Source organism: Lissotriton vulgaris, chromosome 8 (assembly GCF_964263255.1).
Source record: "Lissotriton vulgaris chromosome 8, aLisVul1.2, whole genome shotgun sequence".
Classification (NCBI taxonomy): Eukaryota; Metazoa; Chordata; class Amphibia; order Caudata; family Salamandridae; genus Lissotriton; species Lissotriton vulgaris.
Genome location: NC_141696.1, coordinates 401,257,723 through 401,276,896, shown reverse-complemented (window position 1 = coordinate 401,276,896; position 19,174 = coordinate 401,257,723).

Sequence of the window (19,174 nt, the reverse complement as noted above, 5' to 3'; positions counted from 1 at the left end):
TGAGATTGCTGTTACCGAGGATGAATGGGTCAAGCATTTCGAAACACTTTATAGCCCAGTACCAATCACCACTGACATTCTGAAAGAACCATCGTTTAAGGGGAAGGGCCCTGAAGGGCTGCAACTCAACCTTTCTTTGGACGAGGTAATTAAGGGCATTAACTCCAGTCTAGGGGGAAAGGCACCCGGCCCCGATGGTGTCCCTGTGGACATTTAAAAAAAAAAATTACCCCTTTGGGCACCACTGCTCACTAGAACTTTTAATGCTGCTTGTACAGTAGGATTGATTAGCACCTGGTATAAGTCGATCATTATCCCTATTTTTAAAAAGGGAGCAAGTTGTGTGTGCTAACGCCCCATATCCTTGCTTGATTCCACCATTAAAATTATTGGTAGAGTCATTTTAGATAGACTGCATTCATGGGCAGATGAATATAACATTATTAGCGACCTCCAATATGGTTTCCGCGAAGGAGTTGGCACCATCGAACAAGTACTTAATCTATCAATATTAATAGAGAAATACACTAAGGCTAAGGGAGGAAGATTGTTTTTAACATTTATAGATTTGACATCTGCCTTTGATTGCGTAAATCATGGCAAACTATGGACAATTTTAACCCGGTTGGGAGTGGAGGAAAATATCATTACATTTCTGAGAGAATTGTATAATGGGGCTAGTGCAATGGTTAGATATGGTAAAAACGGGGAGTGCACAAGAGAGTTCAGTGTAGCGAGGGGTGTGAGGCAAGGGTGCGTCCTCGCACCTTTTTTATTTTCTATTTATATAAACAACCTGGAGGAAACCCTTTTACAGGACTGCACTGATATGCCAATTGTCTCAGCTCGTCGTATACCTGCTCCTATTTATGCAGACGATGCTGTTCTCATGGCAAGAACCCCTATAGCCATGCAGACTCTGATTACCTCTTTTAGCTCCTTTATGACTAAACTAGATCTACAGGTAAACTGTACCAAAACTTTCTCCATGAACTGTGGTGGTAAGGTGAAACAGAAGAAAAAAACCATGTTCATAGGATCGATTCCTTAAGACCATACCCCAACATTCCCATATCTTGGGATTTTGTTTGATTGTACTGGTAAATGGAGCAGTGCAATCAAAGCCAGAGAGTTTCTATTTTCTAAATCTATAATGGCCCTTAAATCGTTCAGCAAAAAGATGGGAAAAAAGCCAGTTAAAGAGCTTCTATATATGTATATATAAAGCTAGTTGTGTTACGGTGGCAACCTACGGGGCAGGAATATGGGGTGACTCTAATGCCACTAGCTTACAATTAACTGAAAATGGCTTTTTGCGATATCTCCTAGCTGTCCCAGAGAGTACGTCTAGTTATAATTGTCATACCGAATTTGTTATTGCTTATCTGGAAGACTTAATTAAGGTGCAACCGATTCTTTTATGGCATCGGGTATGGACTACTGAAAAATGTCACCTAAATCGCCTAATTCTCTGGGATGCCCTGAAATTAGACGGCGTGAACAGGATAAAATGGCTGTGCATTGTGCGATAATATAAATCATCCTGAATTTTATGTAGATCCTTTGTCGATGTCTAATATCACCAGGAAAGCACTGAAACAGCTAAGTCTAAATTTTTGGGAGAACCGAAGAGAACAAACAGAACTGTTAAAAAAGACCATGATCGCCCATCAATTGATATTGAAACCAAGGGTTATTCAGCCTTACCTAAACCTCCAAATGAAAGATCAAGAAAGGTTTCTGTTGACCGGATTTAGATTTGGGATATTGTTCAGACTGCTGAGTTTTCCTGTTATAAATGATTGGACAAAGGAAATTTGTAAATGTTCATGTGATAACGGCTCCACTCAATCGGATATCCATATTTTATTTTTCTGTAGATTTTATTTAATATCTAGGAAAAGATGGATTATGCCTATTTTAAAATACATGAACATGAGACAGTGCCGCCCATCTTTTTTAGCTATACAATCTTTGGATGATATTTTCTCAGTGGCATCTGTCTCTGCATTTCTTAACCCTTTCGATGCTGATGACGAGCTCAGCTCGTCATCACCCACGGGTGGCGTGTGCTGATGACGAGCTGAGCTCGTCATGTAAAGCAGCTTTTCGCAAATGACGGCAGCAGCGATGCGGTTAAAAGCATTTTTTTCCTTCGTGAGACATAATTATATAAAATTCTTTATTTGAAATACTAGCCCATGTTAAATATTGTGTTTCCTTTTTTATAATATTAATCATGATGATGTATTAACTGCTGTGATTTGATGTACTTGTATGGTTATTTATGAAATATAACCGAATAAAGTCTTTTGAATTTGAATTTGAGATCGAATAGTCCTTCGAAAGGCGGTGACGTTGCTGCCCTTGATCCATCCTTCTAAGGCTCGACTGTAAAAGTTCACGTATTCCACCCACGTGGTGCCAGGGATCTTCTTGCAGTCTCGGAACCGCTGGCAAAACTTCTCGGGGTGAGCCCATATCGATCTAAGAGGGCCTCTTTCATGTGGCTGTAGGAGGTCTGCATGGAGGACGGCAGGTCGAGCAGGGTGTCTCTCCCCTCGCTTAGGAATCGACCCCACAACCCGGCCCCCCAATCCTTCTGTGGGACTCGGTGGGAGGTCATGGCTTCCTGGTAGGCCTTGAACCATTGCTGGATGTCATCGTTCTTGTAGTATTCTTTGACCACATCTTTGGGGATGTGGACCTTCGGCTCCACCGGGGGAGTGGGCTCTTTGTTTCCCGGGGGCCGAGTTTCTTCGCTCCTTGCTTGAGCTCGATCTCCTTCAAGCTGCGTTCATGCTCCAGCTGAAGTCTTTTTCCTTCGTGTTCTCGTTGGAGCTTCTTTTCCTTTAACTCCCCTTGTACTCGCAATTGCCCTATGGCAAGCTTTTTCTCTGGCAATTTTATCTTGCCCTCGATTTTGAGTCTGGCCATTTCAAGTTCGTGATTGCGGCTTCTCTCTCTGTCTGCTAGCTCTTCCGGGGATAAGCCCCCATCTGGTGCGTTACTTCGTAGCTGGGTACCGTTGCTTCCCCCTTGAAAGAGTTTGGTTTCATCCGGCTGCTCCGCCTCTCTGCTGTTTCCTTCTGTCTGGGGAAGGAGGGCTCCGGACTCCACCCAGGCTTTCAGGGCTTTCTGCATATTTTCTTTGGTGTTTAGACCAGTGGTAGCGATTTTACGTTCTTTGCAAAATTGCTTCAGTTCTTTGTGCGTATACTCTTCTAATTGCTCTGCACGGAACGTAGGACTCACGTCGGTTTCAGTAGGACTCATGGTGATTTTTTCTGCTGTTTTTGTTTAGTAGTGCGTCAGCCGCTCACTGTACGATCTCTAGACGGTGGGCTCGGATCCCGTCGCCTGCCACCAATGTTAGAAGGGGCGATCTCAGGGGGGGACAGGACTCGTCCTGGACCACCCTGTGACCCACCTCTCCTAGGGATACAGCCGAGCACTGGCAGAAGACCCTTCTGCGGAAGGGTCTCGCATCTAGGATCGTACGCACTGAGCTACCATCAATTCGACAAAGAGACACCACACTGTAGGTTCGGAAGAACGTGTTCTTTATCTAGCAAGATATCAGGATCTTTATGATCCGCAAGGTTCTTAATTACAAGTAGAGCAAGGGCTCATAAAGTCTCGGTTAGGGTAGGGGTAGCGGGACAGTCTTAAGAATCAGGGTCAAGGCAGGTGCGTATTTGGCGCTCAGCTCTCAATCCTCGAGCCGGGGGATACAGTGCGATCTTGGATCCAGCCGGACCAGGAGAGTGGATGAGCCGCGACCTCGTCAGCGGGGCTCAGATAGATCAGGCAGAAGTCTGTCTCTGCCAAGTGGGAGCCACGACATCGTCAGCAAGGCTCAGGTGTTATCGAAGTTGCAGGGGAGCCGCAACCACGTCAGCAGGGCTCAGATGGTTCAGGCAGAGGTCCGTCTCTGCCAGGTGTGAGCCGCGACGATGTCAGCAGGGCTCAGATGGTTCAGGCAGAAGTCCGTCTCTGCTAGGTGGGAGCCGCGACGATGTCAGCAGGGCTCACGTAGTTCCAGGAGTCGAATCTGTTGATAGTCCCAGAGTGCCCCCTTGTTATAAGTCTGCTCCTCTTTGATGTCCGGAGTTCTCGCAGACAGGGGTCTTCACACCTAGGGGCCGCTTGTCAGAGTTTCCTGCCACACGGCCCTTTGATCCTTTCAAGTTGGGCCTGGAGGGATCCCAGACACACAGCAGGTGTGGAGCCAGCTCTCAGGGAGGCCGGAGGGGCGATCGAAACCCATCTCTCAAGGGGAGGCTGGAGGTGTGATAGAAACTGCTCCTCCCTCTCTCGCTCACTGGGAGTTCTCTACCCCCCAGCCGGGCATGGCGCATCTAGGCACAGGTCACGCTGGGGCCGGTGCAGCCATCTTAGGTGCAGGGGAATGGTCACCAGAGGCTTTCGGGGCCGAGAGGATTTGGATGCATCCGGGACCGGGAAGATGGGGGGTGAGGCCGGAGAAGTCTCTTGTTTTCTGTGGGGTCATGGAGGGAGTGGGCCAGGATGAGCAGGGGTCTGGTGGGTTGCATGGGTCGGGGTCGGGTCGCTACGAGTCAGGAGGGCCACGCCACAAGGCCGGGTTTAACATGTGATGACCCTCAAAGCATAGTAGTGCCAAATCTTTGGGAAAGTAGACGAGTTTGCAATGTATGATCACCAGCAAGTTGACAGCTGTATTAATTATACAGCATTACATGCATGGTTTTAATTTCTATCCTAAATATAAATGTCAGTGCTACACCCAACCATTGAATTTGCATTATAATCAAATATTCCTCCTTTAGCTCAGATCAGAGGTACACTGATTGTGTAGGTGTGACCCGACTTGTATAAAATGTTGCCTATCAGGTCTTCAGCTAGCTTAACATCTTCACATATTTCTTCATATGTACTTCCTGTTCAGCCACTCATTGGGATACATATCTAACCTACTGCTCAATTCAGGTGTTCTTGCCTAAATCCATTGTAATAATTATTTGTTTTCTTGTCAATAGTCGCACAAATTCAGTTAATTTGAGTGGGCCTTAGACTTGATCTTGAAGGGTGACACACGCAAAGACAAGCCTCCGTGGTCATTCTCCATGACAATTGTGTGTGTGCATTATGGCCATCTACCAGAGAGGCAAGGGTCAAGTCCTTTTAATGTAAATGAATGCTGTTATTTGGACCCCACAGTTTGGTAATTTCTGCTACCAATCTAGCTTCATCCTTTGCAATATATGTGGGGTCAGATAAATTCTATGCATATTGTAAAATGTATTAGAGCAAATCTGACTTTACTAGATGCCTTCAGCCCCAAATGCTGTGCCTTTTCCCAACCCTTAGCTGTCAATACCTCACCACAATGCCTCTTCTGTTTGTCTTTGAAAGGAAGAACTTTTCTCAATGTTATGTTTGATTCGTTTATCTAGTCATATTATTGCTCCCTTATACAAGGACTTATCCAACAACATGACAGCTGTAGGCAGTTGGAATATGTGTGTCTTGAGTAGTGTGCCATTACTGCCCTGTTCCATCTCATAACCTTTGGTATTGTAAACAGTGAGACAAGAGCAATGCCAACTACTCTTGTACATCTCTAAATGTGATAAATTCTGTACGCATGTTGAGGTCCCCCTTATGAGTACAATGTTCACTTAAAGTGCATAAGACTCCTTGATAGCATGCATAAAAACCATACTCATCCATTGTGTTACCACCTTTCTAATCAGATGTGGCTCACTGTGCAATAAACCTTTGATTAGTATTGCCTGTTAGCGATAACATTTCTCTACAGGACCTTAAGTCTCTCATGAGTCTGTTATTCCATCTCCACTCTTCAGAGAACACTTCCTCCTGGACTGGATCTGTACTGCTGAAAAATACCTCCTTCTATAAGGCGCATGCAGCCCTTAAACTTCATTTCATTGATTGAGAGTTTCTAACTGAACTCTTCCTATTTTTTCATTCCAAAATATTTCTGAAACTGTAAAAATTAATTTCTGAAATAATAGAGACCATATTGCATTCAGCATTGAAATAAATATGAACACCTAGGTAGCACTATTGTCTTGGTCAATGTTCCTCTGTCGGAGAGCGATAGGGGTTGTGTTTCTCAGAAAGCACTGGATTTCATTAGATGAACTAGTACTTAGTTGGAACACGGCGACCGGGAACTATATAAGGAGGGATGCCACGGTTTTGATACTTCCAGATTCAAGGTGTATCCACGCGAATCGGAACCTGCCTTTGGATCCCCTCCTGGTTTGGGCTTAATCTGCACACGTATTAGGCACGGCTGATACAGCACTCTGATTCCCTGTGCTGAGGATCGCTCAATAAGTGAAAATACGACCACGTGAAGATCCAAATAACCCTTCTTCAATTACTACTCCGATTTACGAAAAGTTGCCAACACACCTGGAACCTCTTTAGATGCTTTTGAGTTTTTGCTCCACTCCTTTCCCTCGACTCACGTGCCCAGCTGAAATGGACAGGAGTTTTAATCTCTTACGCAATCAGTTTTAGTAGAAATATCACTCCTGACTTACACGAGTGTAGGTATTGTCAAAAACCCTGAGGAGTCGTAGTGATTTGTTCCCACGAGACGAAACACGTGTCGGCTGGTTGTGGAACTAATAAACTTATATCCATCTTCAAAGACGAAATTGCAACTGTCTCAACTATTAGCTCTTGACATAGAATGTTGTTTACTTTATAACCAGTGTTGACATACCTTGTTTGTTGTGAGCGAGGGCATTGCTGTTTTACATTGTTTCGTTGGTTTGGTGACAGACCAACTTGGGAACGGTTAAAAGGTCTTATCCGCTCGCCCTTCCGCACCACATCACACACATAGCTATTTTTACACACCAGATGTCCACACCAGGTAGAGCACCCCTCCCTTTCTGAAACACTAAAAACCCCGCCTGCTGTATTGAACTAGTACTTGTGTGAATGGACAATATACCAGCAGGCTTTCGGTGAGTTATAGAAACCCAAATATCAATAAAATACTCTCTCCCATGGAATAGGCAGCTCAGACTGTTTTAACAGATGTCATTGCACCAAGTGGGAAAAATAAAGATTTGTCCTTACTAAACTTCAAACCTGGTACTCAAGAAAAGTAGTTTGGTATCGTTAATAATGCCACATTATTATGGCACATGATAATTTCACTTTTCAATATTCTTTATTATTGTTTCCCATCATATAACATAATGCTAGGAATACATTGAGTGGACGATCTTCACTCACATGTTTATCAAATAAAACAAATCAATCAATTAAGTGCCATGTAAAGCATGACTACTCACTCCTAAGGGTCTCAAGGCACTAGGGGGGGCTGCTTATCAGTCAAAGGTGCTGTGGTTCGGTCGAAAAGCCAGGTCTTGAAGCTCTTCCTGAATTGAGGTAGTGACAGTGATTGCCTGAGATTTAGAGGCAGAGTATTCCAGGTCTTTGCTGTCAGGTAGGAGAAAGATCTTACTCTGGTCACGTTCTTACAGATATGTGGAACTGTGTCCAGGGCCGGTTGAGCGGATCAAAGGTCGGTGGTGGGTGAGTGGAATGCGAGGCAATGATTAAGGTACACAGGTCCTGCATCATGCTGGGCGTTGTAGGCATCTGTGAGGAGCACAATAGTATCCTGGCATGATTTAAAATATGATTATATTTCGGTTTAATTTGATATTAGACAGCATGGTTTTTTTCTGGTAATTGCTTCTTAGAAGGAGTGTATGAATAGATATTTGAATGGTTGAATCTCGGCTTACTGTCTCTGTGTAATGGCTAAGCCTCTGCCTGTGTCTCTCCTCACTTTGAGGCATGGAAGGATGACCTGAGAGGGGGCTGATGGAATGCCTTAGGACAGGTCACATCTACTGTAATCCCTCAGCCCTCACATCTGCAGGACCCTAAAGTTGGGGGTAGCAAGGCTATAGCTATGGAGTTCATGTGTCCATTCTTACGTTGTTTGTCTATATGTCCTGACGAAAGCCCCACAGACTCCGTTGAGCCATAGGGGGCTGAAACATGTCGACACCTTTTGGAAAGCCACACTTCTAGATCCAGTTACTCGATCTAGTATAAGTACCCAGTACTTTTATTCAAAAGATCTTCACCAATTTATTAAAGTTTTCTGGCGTTGATCTTATTTTAACCTTTTTCTTTTTCTTTTTGCACTTACCCTATTTCTAATGGGGGCACATTTTTTATCTCTGGACACTGCAATCTAGACCAGAGGATCCTCTGGATGAGGCAGGCACCCAGCACATTCTATGGTATCCTATGATAACTGCCGAAACTACAATGTAGGGGCGGATGAAAGAGATATACTGCATTACCATCACACATTGAGTTTTTGAGGATACCATAGTAATTCTATCCAATGGTTTAGAATTGTAACAAGTGTCCATTTCCTCCACTTGATCATTCTTACGTTGGCCAGGAAAAAATTGATTGGTTGCTGTCCAACATAGGGTCATTGACCTGCTTGTCACTGCTCCAATGAGTGTGGGAAGCCCTCAAAGGTAGGCTGGAGAAATCTGCAGTGCTATTCCTGCTCCATCCTGTGGTCTGAACAAACAACAGGGATGATGAAAGGCACTCCGCTAGGTGGCAGTGTAGAAATGTAGAGTCAGCTTACATGGATATTTAGGTCTTTAAACTCCTTCAGGTAATGCCCCTTTGATGTGCAATAAGGGTTGCTTGAAGGAATGGGTTCTAGCCTGATTCAACGCCCCCTAGATTTCTTTATTTTGAACCAACTGGTTTTCGGGTCTCTGCTGGGATTATGAGTCATTAACTGAGTCTCACTCACTGTAAGCTCTGCTAAAATTGACTACAGTGCTAATAACTAATACATGTCATTTAAAATATGGTCCACTGGTAGTTCACTTGATTAAAAAGCTATGCGCTGGATACATGTAGTCTTCTGTGCACACGTGTTTTCACCCTTGTGTGGGCTCAGCATAAATAAATGTCTAACTGCCTGGTATCTGTGAACAGGCAGCCTGTCAAAGATGGGAACTTCAATGCATTGATTTTGTTCTGTAGAGGCCTTACAGTTTAATTGCACAACCAAAATGAAATAGCCCCATTTCTCTGGTGGGTAATGTGGCTGACAAAAATTAGAATTTGGTATTTTAGAAACAATCTAAAATTGTGTGATGGGGTGTATTAGTGGTGGGGGATGTTGTAGCATCTTTAGATTGGGCTGGGAAGCCTACCTTCTCGAACTTTTCACCCCCACTATTAAAGCCGTGCACAAGAAAAGAGCTCTGAGAAGCACTGAACCTGCAGAAGATACAAAATAATTGACCCTGTGTAGATGAACCCCAGTAATGAGTGCGGGCCACTGACTGCACCACTACCCCTGGAGAACAGTAGCTGGTGAACTTGCTGCTGACCCTGGACAAGAGAGTTCATCTGGAACGTCTGTGGACTGGTTCTATGGAGTTGGACCCTATGCCTCCAGATGGACTAACAGGCACCCTGCAAGTGGCCTGGAGACCACTTGCAGGGTGCCAGTTAGTTTGGTAAAAATGCTGCTGCAGCTGATGCGTTAATTATGAAATCAGCTATTGCTAAGCTTTGCCCTTTCATTTTTATGGGCTGGAGACGTTTCCTTGCTGTTAAGTTCTTAAGGTGCAATGTGAAATCTGTAGAATGGAGTTTAACTTTAAACTCTACATGTCAACATGTCAAGCACAATGGAATTTGAATTTGATGTGAGGAGGCAAAACTTTTGTTACCATTTGAAATTTGCCCAGGCAGGCTCTCTTTACATATTTGTTTATTATAATAATATATCTTGTGAAGAGACCAGTGGCGGCTCCTCCGCTAAGGTGGTGGAGCGTCGCCCCACTGCTTTGAAGAAGTGAAAGTAAGGAGATATAAAATTATAATAACTTGATATTATTATCATTTTATGTTGTCCTGCTGCGGCAGCTATGCAGGTGGAGTGGTGCTGCTCTGTTCACATAGCAGGGCAGGGGGAAGAGTGGTGGGCACACTGAAGTTCGCATGACGCTTTGGCCGGCCCGAGAGGGCCAGTGAAACAGTCATGCACACTTAGCATGTTCTCTACCAAGGCTGTATTGCTGAATACAAGATATGCCACCGAAATTCTATGGATAATGTAGGCAACTTTAATATCATCATGATGTGTTAACAAATTAGGATCTTAAAGGGCACTTATAAAATGTTCCAGTACTTTGAAGGAATATTAAGCAAGCCTGGCTTTTCCCAAAAGTGTTGAAGATTTACTTGCCCCAAGAAATTTTCATAAATGAGTCTTAAAACAGTGCAATTTTTAAAAATCTATATTTGATAAAGAGACTTCATAAAATACAATGGCAAGTGGCCTATCACGTACATTAGCATATAGCTACACTTTAATGGTGTGCTTATTTCTCTAGCTCTCTCAAGTAGATTCTTGGTCATATGTAGGGACTGAAAAACATATTGGAATATTGGAAGGGGCAGGGTGCATGGCTGTTTAGAAGCACACAACCCTATAATCGGCAGACAGTACGGGGGGCTAGAGTGCCCTTATGGGCTAATAAAGCTGAGTGTTTATGATAATCACACATATTGGAGTTTCACATAGCACTAGTGCAATCATTTTGCCCCAAACATTACCTTTTCAGGTCAAGAACATTCATAAAATATGCTAACAAATACAATAGTTTCATTTCTAAAACATAAACTCAGTTCCCATAAACTATAGTTTCTCATTTTTGTGAAAAAAAGCTCCCTATAGTATCTTGAACAGAAGGCAGCTTGGTTACACTTGGGGGAGGGCATAACACAAATTATTTTACTTTAGTGTTATTATGCATCATTACTTTAAAATTCTGTGAGATGACACAGAATTACGAGAGGAGTTTAGCCCATCATATAGCATTACTGTCTTACCTCAAAAAGCACTCAACACTGAGAGAAAGCAGCTATGTGTCAGTTTTCTTGCACCTGCGGGAGAAACTCTTGCACTACCATGTATGCGCCGTATTTACAATACGGTGCACCATGATTCAGATTTTTTTACCGCATAGCTGGAGTTCGCACGAAAACTGACGCAACTCCACAGTGCATCAAAAGTAGAGGCGATGCGTCAGGACGCATCGACTATTGAATGCGGACTGATGTGTTTGATATAAAAAGGTGACAAAGTCACTTGGCACTCAACTAAGCATGGGCGGAAAATCTGTTCCGCTCGCGGATTTTCGGTAAATTCGCGATCCGCGAACGCTCGCGAATTTACCGAAAATCTGCAAATTCGCACGCAGTGGATTTTTTTTTCTTGGTGATACAATTTTGCGGTGTGCGGCGTAAGTTCGCAATTGCGAACATGTAGGTGCGGCGGGCAGCAACAATCTCGCACTTGCAAAATTACTAAATTTGCAATTCTGCACAAGAAATCCACTAGCAAGCTGCATAGACCTACCGAAAATGATGATTTTTATCAGAATAACTCCTCAGGTTGACATTTGCCTGCCCTTTTTTGGATTTGAGGCCTTTTGACTTTCTTTGGATCACTTTTGGATTAGAAATCAACTTTCACAAGTAAGTTTGTTTGGGGCATTACATTTGCTGTTCTGCAGAAAAACGAGTTTTGCTAAACTGAAAGCACTCAGCAGGTGCAAAAGTTCAAATTCATCATTAGTAACCATTCCCTGTAGTGCTTCCTCAATGGGGCCCCCCCAGAGTTCAGTTGCTAGTTGCAACAATTGTACGACCCTGCTCTGACCCTCACAGCCGGATCATAGAATAGCTACAAGTAGGCCACAAAGGGCCTGGAAAAAAAATTGCACTGCAACAGAAAGCAAATTACAGATAAGGAATCAGGTGCCAGACTGGAATTTTAAAACAGTGACACATTAATAAATCAACCCCAAATTAATTCATGTCAGTTGAAGCAGGGCAGGTGTGCTTGCTTTTTCCCCCCATAATCTACAGTGATGATGATGAACCAGAGGGTGTCATTGATGTACCAGAGGGTGGCATGGGTGAAACCGAGGGTGGCAGTGTTGAAACAGAGGGTGCTGTGAACCTGTGATGATGAACCAGACGTAGAAACAACATAGTCGCGACCGTTGCGTGCCGACAAGTAAGTTCGCAATTGCGAACTGGTACAAAATCCTCACGAACTGGCAGAAACCCTTGCGAACACAATAAAAATAAAAAAATCCGCAAATTCGCGAGAATTCGCGGATTTTGCGGATTGCGAGTTCGCAAATACGCAAATTCGCGAACGCCAGATTCGCAAAATTCGCCCATGCTTACACTCAACACATTGGTTCTGGATGTGACACACACAAGTGGGAATAGTGCCCACTTGTATGTGTGACATTAGCACGTAATGTGACAAATTGTGAAATTACGTGCATATACTTACCTTAGGTGGCCCACTTACCTCGTGACTTGATTGCATATTGCAATCAAGTCACTACAGCTGGTGTGGTCCCTTAGGCACAGCCAATGCATCATCCCTTCACCTGGATTTGGCAGCTGTAGGGATTGTGACACATGGACAGAGCAGATAAAGGCTGCACCAAAACAAAAAGTTGTAAATACCATTGCAGCATTTTCAAGGTAGGCGTTTATGACAGAATGCCTACCTTGTACACATTAAAAATCGAAGGTGGAACAGGCGATTTTCACGCAGGTGACAACTGATGCAGCCTGTAAAAAAGTGACGCATCTGCATCCACGTAAATATGGAGCAGATGCATCGGCGCCATTGCATCAAAAAAAGTGATGCAATGGTGGCGCAAAGAGGCGCAAGGGGCTTGTAATTCTGCCCCAAAATGTTTTGTCAATACACTCGATTCTGAAGTGCTGGTGCAGCTCCAGCCATTTTGGCACACACAAGCACATGCAGACATATAGTTACACATTTATGTGCAAACTCTCACACACACATACTAGGTGTGAGTGAGCTACTTAAGGCTTGATCTAGGCACGAGCCAGAGCCATGGCTCTGGATCAGCTCAACATCCTTTAGGACCCCAAAACCAGTCGATCTTTCATGTGGCTCTTACCTGCCACCCATGCTTGTGCACCAAGAACTAACAACTAACTATTAACTTTTGAGATATCTGTAAAATGGCTAAATGTACATTGGGTAGCCAGAAACCCTGCAATTGATCCCAGCTTGACCAGGTTGTGTGTTCTTAGGCAAATATTATATTTCACTCTGCTCTGATTTTCTTCATTATGACATGCGAGGGAACATTGAAATACATGAGTTCAGGACGTGCCCTTACCTAACCATCTTTTGTTTGATATAATAGATGATAATGATGGTCCATGTACTGTTAGAATCGAAGCCACACATAGGATGCAAATGACAACTGACTTGCTGCTTAGCTGACTAATGGTATTGTCGCAAGGATAAGCATGAATGTTTCCAAGTTCATGTTTAAAAAGCATCACTTTAAAAAACGCCTCTCACTACAGTGGTGTAACCTGTTGAATTAAAGTGGCACCTTCCATGTGTTGAAAAAGTGCGCTTTTTTAAAATTGACTTGATCATATTTTGTATGATGTTTGCTGCATAATTTACATGTCAAATATTTTCACGGTTTGGCTTAGAGTCAAGACAGACCGTTGTAGCTTTTAAATTGAAGGCTCACCCACTTGGAAAACATTCTCAAACATAACATGTAAAGTATATTTGTGAATACACAGGTTATTGCCTTTAAGTATCTTGACTTTGAATAGCAGATGATTACTGATAACCAGATAAATTGCAGTTGAAGAATCATACCTCTCAAAAACCTGTAACCCAGATCACCTTCAGTTAACCACTTGGCCTGTGATATAGTCACAAGTTCTGAGTTTTTTATTCTTTTTAACTTCTGGCAGGTTTGCTGCCATATAAACATATTCTTTTTTTTTTCTCCGCATTCGCCTCTGACCCCAGCTAACTGAAGATCCGAAGGTCACCACTGTTACTCACTTGAGAGAGGTAGGTCCTTGGGGTAACACCCCACCAGTCTGTCGTCTGCCGACCAGTAGCAAACCGACTTCCTTCCTGTTACTGACCTCTCGTTAATATTGAAAGGGTGGTCACGCTCTCTACTGATTCCTAAGAACCGTAGACTGTTGCTGAAAGCCCACCTTAGAACGCAGTAACCTGGGGACCCAATGGTAGTAGCTGGGTCCATCAAAGTCTGGGAGCTTCCCTGATGCTTAATCATTGGACAAAAAGATTTTTACAAAAATTATTAATCAAAACAAAATAGTAATGGCTGACTAGGCTGGGGCCCAATTTAACAGGCAATCCCAAATGGCTCTTTTCTTGCTATTTTTAATTTGGCCAGATTGGTCTTAGATGCTTTATACAAAGAAGAAAGCCATTCCGAGTGTGTGGAAGGTGAGGACTCAACCCATCTCTTGCATAATTCCCATCTGGCCAGCAATATGGCAAATAAAAACCCTTTATTGGGGCCTGTGCTTTTACTTAGTATGCCAAAATGATTAAACTGAGGGAAATATGTACTGGGTGTCCCAAGATGGTTGTTAAGGTATTCCCGACTTTCTCCCAAAATTACGAAATGGCAGGGCAAGCCCAGAACATATGTGTGTCATGGGCGTTTTCCATGTCACATTTTTTACATCTAGCAGGTGGACCATTGGACATCTTAGAAAGTCTCACCAGGGATAGATAAGCCCTATGTGTGGTGAAGTAATGGTGTCTTCTCAACCAGGCTGGCTTCACCACTAAGAGCAAAGTGCTGTAAGAAGTTTGCCGTAGCTCCACCCAATCGATCTCCTGAATGGATTCTTCCCACAACTCACCAGCTAATCTAAAATCTGCATCAATGGCCCAGTAGAAAAATGATACCTCCTTCTTCCCTGCTAGCCTTTTTACCAGATGTTCCTCTAGAGCATTCCCCAGCCCAATTGTTTTTTTGAGATTCTGGGACCAACTCTTTAATTGTAAATATTTGAATCTGGACATGTCCTGTTCCACTTTCTCATTAAATGTTGCCCAAAGTAGGGGAGAGCCTTCTGCAGCGAAGTCTCCCCACATTGCTGTTTTTAAAGGTACAGCCAGCATACCTTTCATTCAACTTGGTGCCCCCGGGCTATCCCACAATGGAGCTAGCCTTGAATGATATTGTAGACCCATTTTTTTTTTTAATTTTAGCCCATATTTGAGCTGCACCCCATAAGACCTTCAGCCTTACTGTAAAAAAAACTGTTTTGTCCCTATATTTGAAAAGAAACCTTCATGTGGAAGCCCCGCCTGTTCTAACATGGCCATAAACATCTTCCCTCTACCAGATGAAACTGGAGATTTTAGCAACATTCTTCAATTGGTTAATTGAAACGCCCACGCATAATACTGAACATCTGGGAGTGCAAGACCACCATTTTCTCTTCTCCGTCTTAGCTTTTTCTAAGATATCCTAGTTGCTTTATAGGCCCACACAAATGAATTGATGGATTGCTGAAATCTGTCAATTATTTGTTTCTCAAAATGTAGTAGGATGGTATTAAAAAGGAATGTTGCTTTTGGGAGAATTGTCATCTTTTTCAAATTGACTCTACCTAAGGTAGTCAGGGGAAGGTGGGCCCAGGATTTCATTATTTTTTGGCTCTCTTTTAGAATATTCAAAATATTCACCTTGGCAATCCTCTCTATATTAGGGACAATTTTAACTCCCAAATACCGCATCTCCTCATTGGTTTGGTGTCGTCCCTTCTGCAGAATCCAAGTCATGATCTCGGTTTTTTCAGCATTGACTTCATAGCCAGAGACTCAGCCAAACTCCCTAGCTAAACTGATGACTTGAGGGAAGGATGACTCTAGATCTGACGAAAGAATAAGAATGTCATCAGCGAACAGGGCTACCTTCCTCTCCCATGTACCGCTCTTAAATGGTGAGATAGGTGACTCCTCCCAAAGACACTGAGCAAATGGCTCTATATACAGGTCAAAAAGGAGGGGGGAGAGGGGGCAGCCCTGTCTAGTTCCTCTCTTAATACTGAGGGGTTTAGTCAATTTACCATTAACCACCAGTCTTGCCGAAGGATCATTGTATATAAGATTGATGGTTCGGAGAAATTTTGGCCCAAAGTTCAATTTCTCAAGCACAGCTGCCAGATAATCTGAGTTTAAAAGCGAGATAGGTCTATATGACCCATAGTTTGTAGAGGGTTTACCCGGTTTTAAAATTAGTTTGAAGTTAGCTTCACTCCACGAGGTAGGTGGTTTAGCCCCAGCAACCAGAATTTTATTGAAAATAGTGGTCATAAATGGAGTTATCTCTTCCCCCAGAATTTTATACACTTCTGCCCGGAAGGCCATCAGGCCAAGCAGCCTTACCAGTCTTACAGGCACAAAGTGCCTTCCTGACCTTTTGTTTGATATTTCCACTTCTAGATTTTCTTGCTTGGTGGATTCCAAATCTGGAAGATGGATCGGATAACCAATCCTGTGCCGATGAGCTATCAATATTGTTGTCCTCATCATATAGGTCCTTGAAAAAAGTGTGAAAAGCTTCTCCTATCTTTTCTTCTTTGATTGTTAATTTGTCGGTATGTGCAATATCTATTTGTTTTATCAGATTACGCACTCTATCTGATTTGGCCTTCCAGGCTAGTAATCTACCGGAACCCTCACACCATTCTCAAAGTGAGCAAGCTTGCTCACCTCCCACCCATTGGAAATTCAGGTCTGAACTATATTATCCAATAGGGCTTTTAAGGATTCCAGTTTGGCTGCTAGTGTTTGGATACAGTCTTGATCGGTTTAGTTAATAATCTTTTTTCCACCTGCTTTATTTGACGCTCCTTAGACGCAATTTCCTCCCTGTACTGCCTGTTTTTGTAAGAAGTCCTATTTGTAACTAGACCTCTCAAAAATGACTTCAAAGTGTCCCATACTACCAAAGATTCTGCTGAACCTATGTTAATATTTAAGAATGATTTTATCTCCTGGGACAAATAGCCAGTTACAGCCTCATCTAGGAGGAGTGTGCCATTAAATGTCCAAACCCTCTGCTGTTCATTCCCTGCAAAATCCAAATCCATCCATACGGCCTCATGGTCCGATAGATGGGGGGTCAGATAGCCTATATCTTTGATGTTACCTCTTAAGTCATTGATGATTAAGATTTAGTTGATCCTAGATTCATGTCTATATTTTTTATTATAGAAAGACACCCCCAGTTGAGTGTCCGACCTTTCCCTTCAAACATCGGAAAGCACATTTTTCCTCATCAGAGTTTTTAAGTAAGCTCTATATTTGGACAGGACACTAGCCCTACTACTTGGGGATTTGTCCAGCATAGCGTTCAGTACTATAATGAAGTCTCCAGCTAAAGTGGTCGTATCCAGGAACCCCAAAAGATTTAAAAGATTGCTTTCAGAATTGATGGGTTGTCCTGATTAGGGCCATAGTATTCAACTACTGTAATGAGTGTATTTACCACAGATATCTTAGCTATGATCCATCTACCACTTGCATCAGTCATGACATTCAGGAGGCCTTCATTCGCTTGTCTTTGTCTTTTAATTAAAATAGCAACACCCCTAACATTGGCAGATTGACCGAAAGAAAGACAGTGTTCAACCCACCTAAGCTTCCCACCTATTTCATCAATTTCTTCTTTCAGGAGGTGTGTTTCCTGCAAGATAATGATATGTGTGGGTGAATCCGTCAAATGCTGGAAAAAAATGTCCCTCCTACTCATAACTCGGAGGCCATTAACGTTCCAAGATAAACATTGTAATGCTCTAATGGAGGATTAAAAAGCCGGCTTTGGCTCTACTCTCTCCTGCAGAATTTCGACACCAAACCAAAAACAGTGGCAAGGAGAACGTAACTGAGTTAGAAGACAAATGAGATTTACTTTTTTTTCTTATTTACCCCTCTGCTACCCCACCCGTGCTACCCCAACCCCACCCTTAAAACTCTACCCCCATTTACCTGGACAAGTCCAGATTCTGCCTGCCAGTAAACCCTGCTCTACGCTACTTTTGCCTTTTGCTAGTGAAATGCTAAGAAAATAAGGGGCAGATTTACAATCCCCTTGCGCCACTTTTACATCACTTTTAACATGAGAAAAGTGACGCAAAAGTGGCGCAAGGGGCTTGTAAATCTGCCCCTATGTTTATGCCATTAGGGGCCTTAGTCCGCATATCTATTAAGCGTAGGAGTAAAATCTGTTTCGTTCGCAAAATTTGCGGATTTTTGGCAAATTCGCAGTCCGCGAATCGTGCAAATTTGCCCAAAAATCCGAAAAGGCGCAAGCTGCCGATTTTTTTGCTTGGTCGCGCTTGAAAAGTACAATATTGCGAGCGCTGCATTGACTTACCGTGATTCTGTGTTCGCAGAGTTGTTTTTCTCCTGGTTTGCATGTGCTGCGCCATTTTGGATCTTGCTGCGTGATCGCAACTTGCACAGTGAGAGTTTGACAACGCGAGTACGTCATAAGGGCCCGCAATCACGCATCGCAGGAGTAAACAATGCCGAACTGGTAGATGCGGCGTGCAGCTGACTTCCGGCGGAAGATTTGAACAGCTCCCTTTCCCGAAATTGCAAAAATTGCAATTCTGCACAAGAAATCCAACGCAGGCAGCATAAACCTTCTGAAAATGATGATTTTCGTTTGGATGCACTTTTTGGTGCAAGGAGTCCATTTTTGGGGGGGGGGTGGGAGGAAGGAAGTGCCCCAGAGTCTTCAACTTCCTGTTCCTGTCCAGCAGGCTCCTCCCTGTGATTTGTCCATGTCCTGGTCACTTTTCATTTGGATCTGGAGCTGGAAGGATTACTTTTTGTGGCTGCTGCTGTATATTTGTATTTGAGGACTTTTTGTTTGGATCACTTTTGGATTACTTTTCGATTTGAGATTTTACAAGTAAGTTGGTGTTGTTTGCTTGGGGCATTGCAGTTGCTGCAACTACAATTGTTAAACTTTTTCCCAATTTAAAAAAAATATATTGTGGGTAGCCACAGTATGCAGTAGGCCCAGGGTTAGTCATGGGTGCATGATACAACGGTTTCTGTGAGTTTTGTTGAACTTAAATATCATTTATGTCATGGAATTGAATAGCTCACTGTTATATGTGGATTTTTTGTTTTTTAATTTTGGGGTGCATGTAAAGTCACACTAGCCAATAAAGTCAAAGTCAAAGTCAAAGAATTTAT